Source organism: Mixophyes fleayi, chromosome 5, assembly GCF_038048845.1.
Source record: "Mixophyes fleayi isolate aMixFle1 chromosome 5, aMixFle1.hap1, whole genome shotgun sequence".
NCBI classification, from domain to species: Eukaryota; Metazoa; Chordata; class Amphibia; order Anura; family Limnodynastidae; genus Mixophyes; species Mixophyes fleayi.
Genome location: NC_134406.1, coordinates 129,198,303 through 129,218,653, shown reverse-complemented (window position 1 = coordinate 129,218,653; position 20,351 = coordinate 129,198,303). Strand labels below are relative to the sequence as shown.

At 42.2% G+C, this 20,351-nt stretch overlaps 1 long non-coding RNA gene across 1 annotated transcript; it reads left to right on the top strand.

Moving 5' to 3' along the window:
- The first annotated feature begins 1,182 nt into the window (after positions 1-1,182).
- Positions 1,183-19,269, top strand: LOC142158649 (uncharacterized). Its single transcript, XR_012692838.1, has 3 exons — positions 1,183-1,264; positions 17,873-18,622; positions 18,980-19,269. It is a non-coding gene; the product is annotated as an uncharacterized LOC142158649 (long non-coding RNA).
- Positions 19,270-20,351: the final 1,082 nt, after the last annotated feature.

The window sequence follows — 20,351 nt, the reverse complement described above, 5'->3', positions numbered from 1 at the left end:
GGGTTGTCTTGCAACATACTTTGCCATCCTGCGCGTGCGCAGATCCCTGGATCTTTTGCTGTACATTGCTGACCTCATCAAACAGCACTAGATCTGAACTATAAAAGGACTGATCATCATCACAGCAATTTCTAGGTAATTGTGTTAAACTTTATCTAGCTCCTTGAACCCTCTGCTAATATTTTTGCCTCTGTGTATTGAGCTGGCTTTTGACTACTGGACTTGTTTGCTTAACCCTTTGACTTTTGATTACTGCACCTTGCTTGCACCATATTGCTAATTTGTGTACTGACCTGGCCTGAATCTTGGATACTGCTCCTTGCAATAAATAACCCTTTGGAACCCTGTTTGTACCATACTGCTACTCTGTGTACCGACCAGGCGGGGGGTTACATTACTGTTGACCTTTTAAACTTTATTACAATTATTGTTTCTCTGTGTATTCTAACTGGCTTGATCAAGAATGCCTCTACTCTCCACTGTACCACCTCTCCAGGTTTAAGTAGGCATATGTACGTACCGTAATGACACAAATCTGCATATGGCCACTTTTATGAGCATGTGCAGAGTAATTTCACACAGAATACGTTAAGCAAACTGGCATGGTAATTACATTCTGCATTTGCCCCAATGTTTGTAAGACTAAGCTTAAGTAAACCATGAGCTGATCTCCTCCATTTCCCTTGTTAATCCAATGCTGGTCTGTGACATTTCTTTCAAGGGTGTCAGAGATAGCCTCTATTGGGTCCTTTCTCTCGAGCCCTGGCACCTGTCTTAAGTGGGTATCGATCGATAGAGAGACAGACAAAGTTCAGTTGTAAGGCTGAAACTCGATCTGGTTCTGACCAGCCCCCAGTCAGAGTAGCTTTATTTATACACAGAAGATGGCATAAAAAGATGTATGGTTACACAACAAAACAGCAGTTTGACATTTAGGATCAGCAGATGTTCCTGTTTCAGTCGCGCAAACCTGAGGCGGAAATGGCTGCGGTTTCAATGGTGTGGGGTTTTCACAGGAAACTGCTAGATGTGCAGACTTCTTGAGAACATGTGAAACAAAGCAGAAGAACAAGAAGTCAAGTATCGGTTACATGGTAATGGTCTGCAGAGCCCTGCAGACTATTGCTCAAACATTAATTATACAAAATGTATTATTCTTCAGAAATTGATTAAATGGATATCTCTCACAAGGGCAACAAGAAAATTAGCATAAGGAGAACTGGGAGAGAATCAATTGGATCCTAGAAGCGGCAAAGATTTACATGTAAGATTTTTTTTTTGTTTTTCATTCTTTATTAATTCAATACAAGTAACCAAAGGTATTACATGGTTGCACATAAATATGCAGTAAAGATGTGGCATGTAATCAGCAATTATACAAAATGAACAACCATTTGATATAAAAGCATATTTAACTCACTACTCATTAATTTTGAAAGCAACGGTAAACAGAACATCAAGTACACTCCCAAAAAAGAAGGGATACACATAGGGAAAGAGAGAGAGAGTAAGTGAAGAAAGAACACAATAGGAGGGGGGGAGTGGTAGTTAGGGTGAGGGAAATGCTGGTACGACTGCTCTAGCTGCATTGTTGAGGTGTTTTAATAAGGATTTTTTTACTTAGAGGGTTGAATGGAGGAAAAGGATAACAACCAGAAACGTGAGTCAGTGGGTACTTTATTCCCTACAATAATACTAGAGATTCTAATAAATATGCTCCAGAATGGAGTATGTATTAATGATCCCATAGCATGGGAAAATCTCCAACAGGAGGAGGACAGTTGAGGGTTAAATTTGTGTTGCACTGTAGGGCATCTGTACCATCTGGTCAAAAGTTTTTAGTGAGTCTCGATTACAGCAATGCTTAAAGAGCAAGTGTGAGTATTAGTATATATCTTTTGCCATGAGGCTGAAGTTATGTGGAGCTAGGTCACGTTCCCATGCAAAGGAAGGCGGAGTTCTGAATTGGTCCTCTATCAAAAGTTTATATATCCCAGATATGACATGGGTCGGAGCGGATTTAGATAAACAGATTTTCATATGAGGATGGAGGTCTGTTGAGATATCTGGCCCCTCCAATAGTACCAATGTAATGTAGCACCTGGGCATATCTCCAATATTCGGTTGAGGGCAAAGAGAAAGATGGCTGAAGGTCCATAAAGGAGCGAGGTTTACCATTCACCACCAGCTGGCCGAGGCCTGTGATCCCTAGACCAAATTCTAAAGCCAATACTCTATAGACCAGGAGGGAAATCCGGATTGAACACAAAGGGAGTGATAGGTGACGGAAAAGCTGAAATACTTTCCCCATAGCGAATTTTCTCCCACACCTTCAAGGTAGAATCTATGGTAGAGTGGTGAATTCTGGGAATCTTGGACAGCCAAGGTATAACACTGGAACATCGGTAACTGAGCACCACCTTGATGTTTTCATCTGTATAGAATGCTTAAAGCAGGGTCTCCTCCCCTCCCTCCCAAACAAAGTCGTGTACCAAACGCTGGAGACTATCAAGGAACCTCTGCGAAATCAAAATGGGAATGCTTGCATAATGTAAAGGACTTTGGAAAGGATATTCGTTTTTATAATATTCATTTTTCCTAGCCATGAGAATTTAGAAGACGACCAGGTAGCCAAGTCCCTTTTAATTTTAGATAATAGAGGGGAGTAGGATAAGTGGTTGATGGATCTCACGATGGAGCCCCCAAGATAACGAATATGTGCCATTTAAATGGAAACGCTGTCTTGAGACCATCTATCATTTGATCTGGAGACAAAATATTAATGGTATTTGACTTAGAAAAGTTTATTTTAAAGTTAGAGAGTGTACCAAGCTCAGAAAATTCTGACATCAGGTTAGGTAATGAGGTAATTGGGTTGGTGATAATAGCTAATAGAGGGGATACTGTTTGCTCTAACCTTGGCAGTTGGGGACCTTTTCAAGGCCAGAATTTTTTGGAAACATGAGGGACCGAGACCCATATGGAGAAGAATCCATTTCATAAAACTCCAGTCCACCCTGTCGACTGCTTCCTCAGCATCGGTAGACAGGAAGACTGTAGGTGAAGCTATTAAAGTAATTCTATCGTTTTCAAATAAGCATTGCCCAAGCGATTGTATTGTTTCCAAAGCACAAAGTAATTTATTTTAGCAGATGTAAAATGTAACAGTTCAATACATAGTTATAATACAGTACAGCTAATACCAAAAAGATACATACATACCGCGCCCGCATGCACTCGCTAAGCTGCGCTCTCACTGGTACCAGCGTCCAGTACTTCACTCCAGAATACTGTGGTCAGAGAATACTGAAACCAGTGCCAGTTAGGGCTGTATTATATACACTCAGTGTTACAGAGAAAACAATGCAGATGGTGTGGCTTGCATCTATTTGTCCAGGTATCAGGAAGGTCCAGAGTGCTGCAGGTCATAGGCCAGTTCAAACCAAAACATCCAAAGGTGGGGGTAATCTCTTCAGGGATTATGCTCTGACTTTCCCGCCAAGAATCCAGTTACAACTAGTCTATTAGCATTTTATAGTCAGTATTTCTTCAAACATTTATTCCCTCACATCGCTAACTAGAGTATGCAATGTGTGGTCTCTTCGGCAAAGCAACCGGACAACTGCTGATGAATAGGGGATTAAAATGATACCAGACATGACACTTTCCTGTAACCTGAACCTTAAATAACACTAAAGTGTACATATAATCATAATATATAAACTAATAATAAACTAAATACTATCTGCTCACAAATCACTGTGGAATGGAATCAATATAAATATGAAATGTATAAATAACTAAATGTTGTAGTGCGAGTGTGTGCGTGCATATTTTACCGCATGATCACGCCATGCCACGTGTTGCATGGCATACCGATCGCGATCGCACGGTAAAACAATATTAACCAATATACTTTTGTTCATCCAATTATACGACGTCGACAAAGCAAAAAAGGAGACATGATGTATTAGGCCTACAATCTTGGTAGTATTAGCTTTTGCTTCTCTGCCTGGAATAAACCCCACTTGATCATTAGTAATCAGTTAAGGGAGAAGAATCTTTAATCTATTAGAAATCAATATCGCAAACAGTTTAATATCTATATTCAAAAGAGAAATTGGGCTATAACTAGGGCATAATGCTGGATCCTTTCCCTCCTTAGGAATAACTGTTATATGTGCCTCCAGCGACTGGGGTGAAAATCCATTCGTGTCAGATACTTTGTTAAAGGCATCTAGTAGGATGCGACATAGCTTCTCCATGTACGTTTTGTAATATGAGATGGAGAACCCATCTGGGCCCGGGCTCTTTCCAAGAGGGGAAGATTTGATAGCCTCATTCAGTTCAGCAAGAGAAAAGGGGGATGGCTTCGGCAATAGACCTATCAGTGTGCCTTATAGTTCCTCTGGTATCTTGGATACTATGTATATAGGAGCGGGTGCGTTGAGAACGTAGAGCTCTGGCTAAGAGACGTCCAAGTTTATAACCCCACTGATAAAATTTGTTTCTGCAACAACGCCATGCCTTTTCATACGGTCGTTTAACAGGGCATTAAGCGATGACCGTTTATTGTGTAATCCCACCAGAGTTTCTGGGGACATGGTGCCTTTATGACTGGTTTCTAATTTCTTAATGTCCGATAAGAGTGCGTCTCGAACGGCCTCCTTCTGCTTCTTAAGGTTTGAGCCTAGCTGGATACATTTCCCTTGTATTACACATTTGTGAGCTTCCGAGACTAACAACTTGGACGTCTCTCCGTTATCATTAATAGATAAGTATTCATCAATCGCAGCACTCAATTGTGATTTACAGTATGGGTCCTGTAATAACAGTTCATTGAGTCTCCAAGACCACTGTCTAGGGGAAGGGGAGACCAGCCTAATAGTCATGTATATCGGGGCGTGGTCAGAGTCAGTTATTTGACTTATCCAAGAGTCCTCTACAAGGTCCAGGTACCTATGATTTATAAAGAGGTAGTCTATGCGCGAATAAGAGGAGTGAGGGTATGATATAAAAGTATAATCCCTGTCTGAGGGATGGAAGATTTGCCATGCGTCGGCCAGCTGGTGGTCATGAAATTCCCTCCTAACCTTGCGGGCGTCTCTAAGAGATGTCCTAGGGGCACCAGTGGAGGAATCATTCTGGGGAAGTAAGGCCCAATTCAGATCTCCACCCAGAACTACCACCCCTTCAAGTTGATCCTAAATCTGTGACAGAGTTTTAGATAGAAAGGAAACCTGAGAACTATTGGGGGCGTAGATATTAACCAGTGAGAATTGTTGGTCAAAAATCTTAACTTTAATAAGCAAAACTCTAACCTCTACAACTACACTTGAATAAATTTCAGAAAGGCAGAGATGCTTGGCAAATAAGATCGCAACACCCCTAGATTTAGTAATCGAATAGTTGCTAAAGAAACCCGTAGGATAATAATGATTGGAACGCGAAGGGGCATGGCCATTTTTAAAGTGAGTTTCCTGAATGAATGCTACATCAACCTTATCTATGTGTAACGTGTATAAAAGGCGAGAGCGTTTTTGTGGGACATTTAGACCTCTAACATTAGTAGAAATAAATTTCAACTTATCCATTAAAGACCGAGTCGGTAGCGAAGTCGATCATAACCAGATCATCCGGAATATGCAGAGATGAACCAGGAGGCGGTGTTCAAACTTCCGGCCTTGTGAGCATTAAAGTGGGAGGGTGAGACAGTATGGGTAGAGATAGAAAGAGAGAAAAAACAAATGAGAAAACATTCGCAAGTAGTACTTAGAAAGTAATATAGGAAACCACCATCACGAAGACCAGGGGGGAAAATACTATCCCCATGGCAAATCTAACAGGACGTAAAAACCGAGGTTAGACGGGTGTTGTCGGGGCTACCCCAGCCTAGAATAAAGTGTTAATTTATAACTATAACTAAAACTATAACCAATGCATCTATGTAAACTAGAGATGTGCGGGCTCGGTTCCCCGAGATCCGAACCCGCCCGAACTTTGGGTATCCAAGTACCGAGCCGTTTCGGAATCCAAATCAAGGCCGAAAGTCATTGTGACGTCGTCGGATCTCTGTGCTCGGTTCTCGCGATACTTGAAGATTATAAATACACGCCTCCACAGCAATCCATTGCCATTTGACAGAGGGAGAGAGCAGGGTGTAGTCACAGGCTGATTAGAGCAGGGACAGAGAATACAATATTCTGAATCCAATTGCGCTAACAAAAATCGCTGTAGAAGAGAGGAGGATAGAGGAGTTGTTTTTTTTTCAATATTTGGCACTCAAAGTGTTTTTTGGGTGTCCCACATTATTTTGCCTAAATATTTCTGGCTGTCAAAATCACTATCTGTCAGCAGTATCTACCAAATTCATTTTTAGCACTCTCCAGTGCTTTTGGGGTGTCCCCCATAATTGTGCATAAATATTTCTGGCTGTCAAAATCACTATCTGTCAGCAGTATCTTACCAAAATAATTTTTAGCACTCCACAGTGCTTTTGGGGTGTCCACCATAATTGTGCATAAATATTTCTGGCTGTCAAAATTACTATCTGTCAGCAGTATCTACCAAATTCATTTTTAGCACTCTCCAGTGCTTTTGGGGTGTCCCCCATAATTGTGCATAAATATTTCTGGCTGTCAAAATCACTATCTGTCAGCAGTATCTTACCAAAATAATTTTTAGCACTCCACAGTGCTTTTGGGGTGTCCCCCATAATTGTGCATAAATATTTCTGGCTGTCAAAATTACTATCTGTCAGCAGTACCTTACCAAATAATTTTTAGCACTCCCCAGTGCTTTTTGGGTTTCCCCCATAATTGTGCATAAATATTTCTGGCTGTCAAAATTACTATCTGTCAGCAGTATCTACCAAATAATTTTTAGCACTCCACAGTGCTTTGGGCTCAGAATGGATTCAAAGCAGTCCACATATGATTAGAATGAGCAACCAGGTTCTGTCACCAGTCCTGATGTTAGTGTTCCCAGTACGTCATTTGGGCAAGGCGATGTCAAACTACACAGTGTTTCGAAATCAGTTTGAAAAACCAAAACCAAAAAAAAAAAATACTGTGTTGAAGCGAAAAAGAAGTGTTACTGAGCAAAAGTTAAGTGCCGATAAAAAAAAAATTGCCAACATGCCATTCTACACACGCAGTGGCAGAGAGAATGAGGCCTACAATTGGTGCACAACTACTGTTATGCGTCAAAGCCGAGCTGCAAGATAACAGTAAGGCATTAGAGGATAATGTTTGCTCTGATTCAGAAATGACACCAATCCTTGTGGAGAGTCCATCCAACAGTGGGATGTCTAATCGTGAGCATTCTGCCGATGTGTGCTTTAATAGACCGAGTGTAGCCGGTGATGCACAAATTGAGGATGCCACTTTGGAATTAGAAGAGGATGAGGGGGAGATTTGTGTAGGTGACAAGGGCGCTAATGAGGATGTTGATGAGGATGAGGTTGTTTGTGTAAGTCCTGTACCAGTGGCAGCAGTTCTGACACGTGACAAGAAAAAGGCCATTGTCGTGCCTGGGCATAAAACAAAAAAAATCCACTTCTTATGTGTGGAATTATTTCTACCCAAATCCAGGCAACAATTGTATAGCCATTTGTAGTGTATGTCAAGCCACAGTCAGTCGAGGGAGGGACCTTAACCATCTTGGAACCTCGTCTATGTTACGCCATTTAACGAGAGTTCATGGCAAAGTGTTGGGAAAAGCTGAAAGTTCTTCCCAAAAAATTACAAGCACTCCATCATCAGCTAAGACCCTCCGCTCACCGACATCCCGACGGCTACAAAATACACCCACCACACCATCCTCATCAATATCCTCAGTAGCGCTCGGAGTTAGCCCAGCATCCCACTTATTAAGGTTGGATGACTCCTGCACTATTATTGATTCCTCTGAAGAAAGCGTTAGTTCCACTGCTGCTGCTGCTGCTGCTGAGGGTGAATCGTCAGCCCAGAGGCAGGTCAAGAAAATGAGCAGTCCTACATTTCAGCAATTAACTGTGAAACAATCATTTGCTAGGGGAAGCAAATATGACAGCAGTCACCCAGTCGTTAAGCGAATCACAGACGCCATGGCTGCAATGTTAGTGTTAGATCTGCGTCCAATCTCCACAATAAACGCAGCTGGTTTTTCACAGTTAATTGAGGTTTTGTGTCCTCGTTACAGAATTCCATCGCGACACCATTTCTCCCGTAAAGCAATTCCACAACTATACCAAAAAGTGTGTAAAAATGAAGAGATTGCGCTGAAAAATGCCATTCTGCCCACCGTCCACTTAACCACAGATATGTGGACAAGTGGAAGTGGCCAAACCAAAGACTATATGACTGTGACAGCCCACTGGGTTGGTCATTCACCTTCACCAGCAGGAACAGAAGCAGCATGTACACCTCTACGTAACATTTGTCACAAGCAGGCCACTCTTTGTATCACCGGCTTCACTAACAGGCATACAGCTGACAATTTGTTACGCAAACTGAGAGATGTGATTGATACATGGCTTATACCACTTGGACTCTCTCCAGGGTATGTCATTTCTGATAACACCAACAATATAGTGCGAGCATTACAGCTGGGTGATTTTCAACACATTCCCTGTTTTGCTCACACCATCAACTTGGTGGTGTAGAGCTTCCTACGAAATAACCATGAGGTGCAGGAGATGCTTTCGGTGGCCCCTAAAATTTCAGGCCATTTCAGGCATTCAGCCACAGCATGTAGGAGATTACAGCAGCTCCAAGAGCAGTTTAACTTGCCCTGCCAGGATGGAGGAACAGCGCAAAGCCATCCAAGCATATTGCACAAGCCATGACATTGGGAAAAGAGGGGGGATGTATTTCACTCTTGCACAGTGGGGAATCCTTTCAGTGCTGTGCAAGGTGCTGAAACCATTTTAATTTGTGACGTTTGAGGTGAGTGAAGACTCTGCTAGTTTGAGCCAAGTCATTTCTTTAATTAGACTATTGGAAAAGCAGCTTGAGAAACTGAAGGAGGAGCTGAAAGCAAGCAATTCAGCAAAGTATGTTGGCCTTGTCGATCAAGTACTTCATTCGCTTCACAATGATCCTCGAGTTATTAAGATCTTGAACTCGGATCAGTACATTTTGGCCACTGTGCTTGATCCAAGGTTTAAGACCTACATTGAGTCTTTACTTGTAAATGAGCGAGATGTGAACTTTTGCAAGGAGCTATTGCTCAGCAAGTTGGCCGATGAACTGGGCCTCGGCTTGACGACATGTCCTCCTTCACTTTCTCAAGCTGCTGCTGCTCGTAAAAAATTAAATTTTCCACAAAGAAGCAGGGAAGACGCAGGGGGCAGACCAGAACATTTTAACATCTGGGCTGGTTTGAAGGATTTTTCAAAAAAAATGTGTGACTTTGCCCATAACTCCATCCAATACAAGTATAAACATGCAAAGGATGGTGGAGGATTACTTTCAAGAGGTAGTTGATATGGAAATGTCAGACAGTCCCTTTCCTTACTGGGAAGAAAAGCAGGCCATTTGGAAACCCATGTACAAACTTGCTTTGCAATACTTAAGCTGCCCACCCTCCAGTGTGTACTCTGAACGAGTGTTCAGCACAGCAGGGAACTTAGTCAGTGATCGCCGTAGAAGGTCACTTCCCAAAAATGTGGAAAAAATGATGTTTATAAAAATGAACTACATCTTCCACGAGGAAGGCCTTCACCATCCAAGACATCCAAGCACTGACTATTCCTTAATGGCAGATTCAAACGGCGATGAATTGATAGTCTGTGATGATGACGTACACACTGATGAGGATGAAGCCGAAGATGATGACGATAACATCTTTTTAAAACTTTCTATGTAAGTGTATGGTGCAATCTACCCCCAAAGAGGAAAGGGACTTGTGGCATTTCCATATCACGTACCGTCTTGAAAGGCTGCTGTTTGGGCAATACTATAGCGTCTATAACGGCTGAATATTTTGGTTTTTTCAACAAGTGGAGGAGGGCCTATAGAGACAGAAAGCAAACTGCCTTTTTCCATTTCTTTACATATTTAACTATAAGTGTAGGGTGTAATATACATCCAAAGACGATGGCTGCATTGCCAATATGCATAGATGGAGAGGAAGACAATCTGGTTTGTGTGTAGAATAAATGAAGGCCTACCTACCAGGAATGAAACCGTTTTTTTTTGATAATTTATTATTTTTACAATTAGATTACTTATCCATGAAACAGGTGGAGCACTAAATTGGGTTATTTTAGGCCCAAAAACATTGATTTTCCAACAAAATAGCAAAACAAAACCAAAACACGCAATGGTGGTTTTGCAAAACCAAAACACAACCGTAATCCAGATCCAAAACCGAATACAAAACCAAAACACGGGGGTCAGTGACCATCTCTAATGTAAACCAAAAAGGCTCAACGAGGAAGGACATGGATGGAAAGATCCATCCATTTAATAGTATGTGTAACAAGGTAAATGTAAGAATAGACATATCTAATACAAAGCATATCTATTAATAATGTGACACATCAGGATAGGGGCAAACGGCATGTTCAATTTCAACATTTAACATGGAATAGTGTTGCAAAATTTTAATCAAACAATTGAAGCATATATAAGAGAATGATACTCAAAACGCACAGCACATTAAGATCAGGTCACACTCTTGGCTCAAGACGGGTTCAGTGGTCGTCTCTCCTGCCGATTCTTGAGACCTTGTGCCATCCTTCCCTATTAGATGAGGGAAATGGGAGTTGCATCGAGGCTGGATTGTCCCAATCCGGTATCTGTAATTTATGGAGGTTTAGGTTTTCGCAAAATGTCCCAATGTCAGAATGGTTGGGGAGCGCACACAGCTTTTCCCTCATGGTTGACCTGAATGCTCTGCGGGAATCCCGAACGGAAGCGAATGGAACGTTGTTAGAGCTCATCCATGAGGGGTTTCAGAACACGCCTTTGTTGCAGAGTATACCAAGACAAGTCCTGGAATATTTGTACCTCATGACCGTTGAAATCCAGGCTTGTCAAGCCACGAGCTTATCTAAGAATCGCTTATTTAACCGAGTAGTAATGAAGCCTGCAAATAATATTGCGTGGTTTATCGAGCTGAGGACTCTTGGGGCGGAGAGCTCTATGGGCGCTATCGAAAATGATTTGGTTGTTAGGATCAGCTTCAAGAAGCTCATTTAATATCTTGTTAAGCGCGTCTATGATCCCAAGGGGGGGGGGGGGACATCTTCTGGGATACTTCTTATTCTCAGGTTATTACGACGGCCTTTATTGTCGAGGTCATCCAATCTTTTGCGGATTTCGGTAGATTCTTTGGATTGCTGCGTGACCAGATTATGGATACTATCACCTAGTCCAAAGTCTCCGAGTGGTCTTCTATGGAGACAATTCTTTCAGACATCTGAGAGAGTTCTGATTGAAGTGAAGCAATTTGTGACTAAAGTCTATTGAATCCAAGTCTCAAGAGCCTGAAAGTCCGTTTTAGTTGGAAGTGTTTTCAGATGAGATAAGATTTCCACTAAGTCTTCCCTCTCTGACATGATGGTAGTAGATGTTAGGGGTTGTGGATTGCGATGAAACTGATAGATCTTGTGCAGGTGGGTGTGATGGCGCAGATGAGGATGATCCAGATGTGCTGTTGGCAAAAGTTCAATGAATGGCACCTCGTGGAGTGGGTTTTCTAGTTTTCTTCGGTGCTTTTTGTGCGGGAGTTTCCTTGTCTTTCCCCATTTAACCAACTGCTACAAATACCATGCCATCCTTGGATACATATGTTATCTCACATGTCCGAACCTGGCTGAGAGACACACTGAACCCCCCCCCCCTAATTATGTATTAGACAAGACATGTTCAAAAACACATCAGCATGGTTGTGTGTGTGACGCCTTCTAGGCTCCCACCAGCCATCTGGCTGTTGGTATGTCAGAGGGTTAACCTTTGTGTACTCGTAGGGGCATCCAAAGAGCAGATAGTTAGTGCCCAGGCTGCCAGAGGAACAGAGCCCCGAGTTAGCGCCACTCAATAGGTCTGTTGACCACCCTGTAGTGCAATATTTGATAGGAATCCTTATTCCTCTTTTCTTTGAGTAGGATAAGCCCCTGGTGGGTGTTATGTGCTGGGTGCTTGTAGGGAAATTGCTGCAGTTTGCCCGATTTTATATAGCGGCTTTTAAATCATAATATTATTATTATTATTATTATTATTATTATTATTATTATTATTATTATTATTATTTCTTTATAAGGCTCCACAAGGTTTCCGTAGCGCCGAACACAGTACAAACAATGGACAGTACAGGGAATAACAGTACAGAACAATAAACAACTAGTACCAAAACTTCAGAGGCTCCAGGCAAAGCAGATGTAATGGAGTAGGAGCAGAAGAGAAGGTAGAGAGACAGGAGGGAGAAGGGCACTGCTCATAAGAGCTTACATCCTAAAGGGAGGGGAAACAGACGGCCGGCACAAAGGGAGTCAGAGGGGGGGGAGCAAGCGCGCACCCCAACAGAGGAGGAACAAGGGGATGGGAGCGAGCATGGAGAGAGGGTTAGGTGGAAGGCTGGTAGGCTTTAGGGAAGAGATGGGTTTTGAGTGCCCGTTTGAAGGAGCACAAGTTAGGGGACAAACGGATGGAGCGTGGGAGGTCATTCCAGTGGAGGGGGCAGCTCGGGAGAAGTCTTGAATTCTAGAGTGGGATGAGGTGATCAGAGTGGACGAAAGGCGACGGTCATTGGCCGAACGCAGAGACCGGGCGGGAGTGTGGAGATATAGGGGGCAGTAGAGTGGGAGAGGGCCTTGTAGGTGAGGGTAAGAAGTTTGAAAAGGATGCGGTAGGGGAAGGGGAGCCAGTGAAGGGCAAGGCAGAGAGGTGAGGCAGAAGAGGAGTGGCGAGAAAGGAAGATGAGCCTCGCAGCTGCATTGAGTCCCTCAGGGCCTCACTTCTGGGTCCTCAAAAACTGCATAGATGGGTCGGGGATAGCACACTTACCCCTCCAGTTGGATTACAGTGTGACCGAGCGATACTTGTGACCGGAAGTCCAGTGCCGAAAACAGGAAGTTCGGCCAGTCAGGTTTGAGACCACGGCTGGCCTGCAGTTGTTAAAGTATTTGGCCAGGATGGGTCCCCAGACCAGAGAGGTAACTTGAGTGGGCTGTGAGTTGGACAGGCCGAGCTGCCGAGTGCACCGGCGGTTTCAAACCTCACGGAAATCTGGGGAATAAAGTCTGCAACAGGGGGGCTCCAACAAAATACCCATTGATAGGTGTACAGGAGAAATATAAGCGGGGTCAGGCGTGTATGGTAGGATGGCAGCGCCACTCCAGGTAGGCCGAAGCCTCTTTTGTATGTATGAGGTTTGCGCTGGAGTCCCGTCGGCAGCCAAAACAAGTTCCGCGGCCCTCTAGGTTAGGTGAGGATTCGTTACCTCAAGGAGTTAGATGGAAGATACTCAGAGCTCTTGTGAAGCACGACCATTCAGCATGGCGTCCAAACCATGCCCCAGATTTTTATTATTTTTAACATTTATTTAAATAGCACAAGCATATTCCATAGGGCATTACAACTGGAAACAAATACAGTAATAAAACAAGACTAGGTATTACAGAAAGGTAAGAGGGTCCTGCTCACATACTCAGTCTATATCTACAATATATAGGACAATATGAGTTTGATATATGAGTTTAAGTGTTACGTATTGCCTATTGGTCCAGCCAGATTACAAAGGCAAAAGTGCTCAATGAACAATATGATCCAATTAGGCAGCAATGTTGGTCTGGGAGTTGGGGGTTTTTTTGAATATAGAAAGAGAATAGGGTATTGGCTAAAGAATTAGAACACATGTAAGTTTTGTGTGAGCTGTGTAGAGGGGTGGTAATAGGGTAGAATAACATAGAGGGAGGTTAAACTGGTAGAATGTCCTAGAGTAAATAAGAGGGCGGTACAAGAATTTGATAAAAGTGCCGGAAAGGGTGAGTTTTTAGAGAATGCTTGAAAGTTTATAAAAAAGTATGTGGGAGGGAGGGCATTCCACAGAGAGGGTGCAACAAAGTTCTGTACCCTGGGAATGGGAGCAGGTAATGAATTTTGATGCGAGAGAGCGGAGAGGTCCATTTGGAAGATATTTTGAGACAAGTAAAGAGATCTGTGGACGTGCTTTTTTATGGCCTTAAATGTTATTAGAAGTAATTTATATTGTATTCAGTAAAGTACAGACAGACAATGTAGGAACTGACAGAGGGGAGAAGCAGTAGAAGAACATGTTGCGAGGAAAAACAGTAAAGTTACGTGAGAAGAGGTACCAAGCGCCACAGAGGAACTTACCTTGACATCAGGACACAGGTAGCGATTGCTCATCGTCTTCTAGACATGGCCCAAGCGAATGTGTGAAGATTTACTTTGGTTCTGTTTAGCCATTGTGAGTGGCAAAGTCAGTATGACAGTGAAGGTACCCAGGAGGAGCTCTGGAGACAGGCTGGCAAGATCAAGATAGAAGATGGCAGCAGGCAGCAGAGAGTCAGCACCACCTGGAGCAAGAAAGAAGACCGTGGCTGCTCATTAAGGATGGCATAGAGATGGTAAAGAGGTGGTAATCACAGTTCCCTCCTGCTGACGTCAAAAGCTACCAGGCCTGCACCTTCTTTTCAGATACACATTTGGGCATGTGGGCATGTGACAGAATATCCAAGATGAAATGGCAGAAATACATACAGTAACGTTGTCAAACACAGATAGTGAGTGATCTGGAAAGGATAGGTAGATTTGTGTATCATTCACTTAGAGCTGATAAGCTTTGATAAGTAGGATGGGAACTAGGATAGGACAGTCTCCTGAAGACCTAGGGATGGTAGCGTTTTTATGAGAAGAGGGTGGTAAAATGCATCAGAGAAGTCCAGGAGAATTAGAAGGGAGTAGTGACCTTTAGATTTAGCAGTGATATTAGAACTCAAGGACAGGCACTGAAACTGGAGAGTAGTAGGTTCAGTCGAAATTTGATAAAAAAAACTACTTCACAAAAGGGTAGTTGATAAGTAGAATAGCGTCCCATCAAATGTGGTAGAGGCTAATACAGTAGAGTAATTGATACATGCTTGGGATAGACATAAGGATATCCTTACAAAGTTTAAAGGATCAAATAGGTTTTAAGGTTACCATAGATAAAAAATTGGGCAAACTAGGTGGGCCAAGCGGTTCTTGTCTGCCGTCAAATTCTATGTTTCTATTATGTCTTTTTTGTTTCTATCACCTCCATCTCTGGAGTCTCTGTATAGTGTTGGAAATGAGAGCCTGACTGAAGAAGGTCCATAATTTTGTGTGAGGAAAGAAAGCATTTGAGGTGATTGTAGGCAAGTCTCTCAAGAAGCTTGCAGAGGCCTGGGAGCTGAAAGATGGGATAGTAATTTGAGAGAGAGATTAGGTCAGAATTTTGTTTTTTTAGAATAGGAATAATCACTTATGCTTGAACAATAATGAAACGTACCATTAGAGAGGAAGATATTACAGTTTTTAAATTAAGGTTCTGCTGAACAAAGGAGATGGATTAAATAATTTGTGAGGGTTTAGGATCAAAAGAACAGATAGAATACAAAGATAAAAAGATTATAGATAATTTCTCTTCATTTGTGGGATAAAATGAAGAGAATGTACCAAAGGGCAAGGAATTGAGCAGGTTGTTGGTCGAGGAAGAGAATACTATTTCATGTACTTAAATTAGGAAACAAGATCCTGAGCACTGATAGTAGTTGAGGGGTTTGGTGTGGAAGGATTGAGAAGAGATTTAGGGCTAGATTTACTAAACTGTGGGCTTGAAAAAGTGGGAATGTTGCATATAGCAACCAATCAGATTCTAGCTTTCATTTATTTAGTGCTTTCTAAAAAATGACAGCTAGAATCTGATTGGTTGCTATAGGCAAAATCCCCACTTTTTCAAACCCGCAGCTTAGTAAATCTAGCCCTTAATGTTTAAAAAGGCATATTGGGTTAGAGACCAGAGCATAAATGGGAGATTGGAAGTATGTTGGTTTAGCAGAGTCTAGAGAGAATATTAATAGGAGTAATAGATAGCAGTATATGTGAGGAAGTCATTTGAAGTAGGATATTGAAGCCAATTATGTTTGCAATAAAGTTTTTGAATCTGTTGCCATTAGTGTGCCAAGGCTGACATTGAAGTCAACGTGGAGTGTGAAAAGTAGCTGGGGCCACTTAAACAAGGGCTATTGCTAGGGTTTAATTAATAGGTTAGGATTTCTGAAAGTATGATGCGTCTTGCTAGAGTTCAACTACAGATAGGTTAAAGTAATGGAGAAGAGCTTGCAGGTGATAAGGAAATGATCCGAGAGAGAGAAATGAGTGTTAAGTAAATCAGAAACTGAGCATTGTGTAAAAATTATGATCAAGGTAGTGGCCATCCAGATGAGTAGAAGCGTCAAACCACTGCGATAGTCCAAGGGAGTAAGTTATATAGAGTAGTTTGAGGGCACAATCACCCATGGCGATGTTGGGTGATGGTGATGTCAGACGATAGGAAATTAGGGAGCCAGATAGAGAAATGTTCAATAAATTGTTGGGGGAGTCCAGGGGGACAGTAGATCACAGCAATATGCAGAGAGAATAGATTGAAAATCCAGATAGCATGCACTTCAAAAGATGGTAGAACTATGAATGTGGGGAAAGTAGTGGTCCAATCCCACCTCCTTATCTGCTTCTAAATGAAAATCACACCTGTATTTTAAATGTTGGTTAAACATTTCCTTTACCATTTAGGACACTTTTGGCCCAAAGGGGTTTGGGGGTCATTTTGGGATTTACACCACTTTCATTTGTGGAGGAATCCTAAAAGTATTTGCAATCAACTTATTAGGTTCAGCTGCTTCTCTGTGTTGTACCTGCATACTATTTGAGTTGGCAATTATTATTACCAACACAAGGTTTAAGGTGCAATCAAGTACTACACCTAGACACACACACAAAAATGACTGGTTTTCGAAACCTGCAGATCTGTAAATACTAAAATAGGAACAATGAATGATCGCAAATGGGATTCTTACGCCGATTGATTAGCATTTGCGTACTTTACTTTACTTTTATTAATTGTGTGGAAACTTACGGATGGGTCTTATTAGCACTTTGTACCAAAGATTGACTTGTTGCCTCGAACTTCAGATCTTAGCATTGATGGTTTGAATACCTAACCACCACACTATCGTCTACATCAAATGGCAAATATGTTCTCTTGCATACCTTTAAAATGTACACTCATTAAACCATGATCTTTGAACAACACAAACAGCTAAGTTCATTTGTCAAATATGTGATTAATCGTTACAAAATACACTTACCATACTTTGAATACACTTTGCAAACATGACAGATAGCTTTTCAAACCAAACACACTCAGCCACTCGGAACGCACCTGTGTGCTCATAATGCCGGCCGGCGTACTCACCGGCATATAATTCACTAATCACAGTGGTATTTAAAAACGCCTTTTTAGGAATTCAGTGCTGTTGGGAGTTTCAGTGGTCTTGGGTGAGTATACTGCAGATGGGCAATGCTGGTTAAAGATGTTTGCCACAGTACCTTTGTCAACCTTCAGTATGTTTAATTACTTATCAAAGCATTGCTATGTGTTTGAGAGCTAGAAAGGCCATTCATACTATATGTTTTATGCAACTTCACTTGGTGCTGAAAGGGGTTAACAAACTTTGTTAGAGATTGACTTTTGGATGTTAGAAGTAAAGTGTTTGTTTACATTTGGAGTTAGATACATTCCTGCACTTTGTATACTTTGATGAGGGACTGCATACAGACTTCTATAATGTAGTGATTCCTCTTCCTGCCTTTATTTGTTACCTGCTCACCCTCCCCCACAGATTTTGGTTGCAGAGTCCTGCTTTGCGTGTGAAACAAAAAAAACTTTGCGTCTGTGTGTGTGGTAAGTATTGAGTGGCACCCTTTTTTTTCTTCAAAAATTGTATTGGGTTTGGCACTATTAAGGGGCATGTGGTATTTTACGTGGTGTTTTAGTGTGTTTTCAATGGTTTTTTGTTTTACTGTTTTTTTCCCAAAAATCTTTTTTTCTAACACTATTTGCTTAACTATCTGTATTTGGTGTTTCACAATCCATAACTGATTGTACCTTACCAAATTTTATGTAACTAATGTGATTTGCAAAAGGTGATTTGCCTCTGGTAAGTATCACTTTTGCACGCACTTCGGTGGTGTTTCTATATGGGGAGGTGGTGTTTGCTCATTCAATAGGGCTGGAGTTTTTTAAAAAGTTTTATGTTTTATTTTCTTTTTATGTAAAATTCCATAAATATGGACTGTACTTTGCAACAAAAAGCAGGAAGATGAATTGACACTATATTGTATGTATTGGTTGCATCATTTGTGGCAAAGTTGAAAAAAGCAAGGTGGAAATGTATCACATACTTTTTTGTTTGTTAACTCTGGCTTTTGCAACACATACAGTGTTGAGAAGTGCACATTTGAGACACTTTTTTTGTGTTTTTTATATATACAAGCTGTTTCATCCATCAGGCCTATTGTGCTGGCCTCAGTGCCATAGCACTTTCCATTGGAGTTGGTGGATGTGGCCATGGTGAAGGCTGTTGACAATTGTAAGTATAATGTTTTCATCACTAAAATGTAACTGTCAAGTGTGTGTGCTGCATACAATATTGACCTTTGTAAGCATTAAATGTGTGGGTCTGCTAAGTCAATGTATTGCCATGTGCTATATATGTTACTTATGGGTTTGGGGTTACTTTCCTGTCAAATAGAACACTCTGAAACCAAGATATAGCTCAAACACACAAGCCAGTATTAGAGAATACTGTGTAGAACCTTACCAGACCTGTTGAACATTACAATACAATGGCCACCTTCTAGTGCACCAAGGCATTAACTAGGTACCTAAATGCAAGTTAGTTGTGACCTAATATTGCCTTAGTAAATGTTTGTTTCATATTCAACAGGGCACGTTGGCCTGGATTTTGGAGTTGTGCATTTCACGTATCCCTACATTTTGAAGTATTTCTCCAATGCTCCAAGCCTGCTTATGTATTTCTTCACTTTGGCCAGATTGTCAGCTCTTCATCCAAGGAACTTTGACACACAGACCACTGACTTCTTTGCTATGTTTTTTGAAGCAAGTTTGCATTCATCTATGTAATAAATAAATCTTAGCCTGCAATAGTGTCACCAATCTGTCCCAATGAAGTATTTGCTTATTACTGTACTGCAGTGCTTCGTCTTGGCATACACAACAATCCATACATAGTGCTTTGGAGCCCATTTCGGAACATGTCTACTTGTACAATATATTGAATGCATGTGTGGTTATTTTGTCCTTTGCCACAGACACACCGTAGCCTACAAACCCACTCTCTGGAGTGGTTTGAAACTAATAGACATTATGGTTTGTTAGGAGGTTTCTATGTGTGGTTGCTTGTTTACTAGGGAATTTTTAGTCTTTTCTCTGCTTGAAGGCCAACATGGTATGTGTACACAAACCTCTTAATTTAATACTCAGTACAAAAATGTCCCTTAAATGTTAGAAGAGTTGCCTCAAACACTACAAAGCTTTGGATCTTTCCCAAACAACAGGGCTAAATGTTAGGATCCCCGCTAGCCGGCACAACACAACCCGGAGTCTACTCTACCAGTCAGGTATTCACTGGAGCCCCTGATGGTGGGGACAGACTGGGCTGCAGACTGGCAGAGGGTCGTGAAGTGTGCATCGGCTAGGGAGAACCCAGGCCAGCGGAGTGGAGTCCAAGCAGAGGTCAGAGGCCGGCAGCAGACAACGGTATCAAGGAACAAGCTGAGGTCAGAGGTCACAAGCAGACAGGGAGGTAAGTATTCAAGCCAGAGGTCAGGGTCACGAGATTCACAAGCACGGTCCAAATTCAAGCCAAGGGTCATACACGGGTAAGCAGTAACAGGGTCCAATAGACAGGAACGAGCAGGCTAGCAGACTGGATACAGAACTATAACCGGCAATGAGGCAGCAGACCTCATTGCCTTAAATACCCAGCTGAACCAATCACAGGTTGAACACACTCCTGCAGGTTAATAAAGCAGTAACCAGCAGAGCCAATCAGGGCTTGCCCCTGGCCTGCACAGTTGCATGCTAATGCCTGTAATTGCCTCCCATATTCAGCCCATATTAATTAGCCCACAGGCTGTAGAATGAACGTTGCGCCCGGCCTCCTCTTATTGCCGGGACGCAGCGCTGAAGCGTCTCCTAGTTGCCCCGGCAACGGCCGGGTTATGGCCGGAAGTGACGTCCCGGTCGCCATAGCAACGGCCGGGACGCGGGTGAGTGAGTCGCGGCGGCTGGGCACC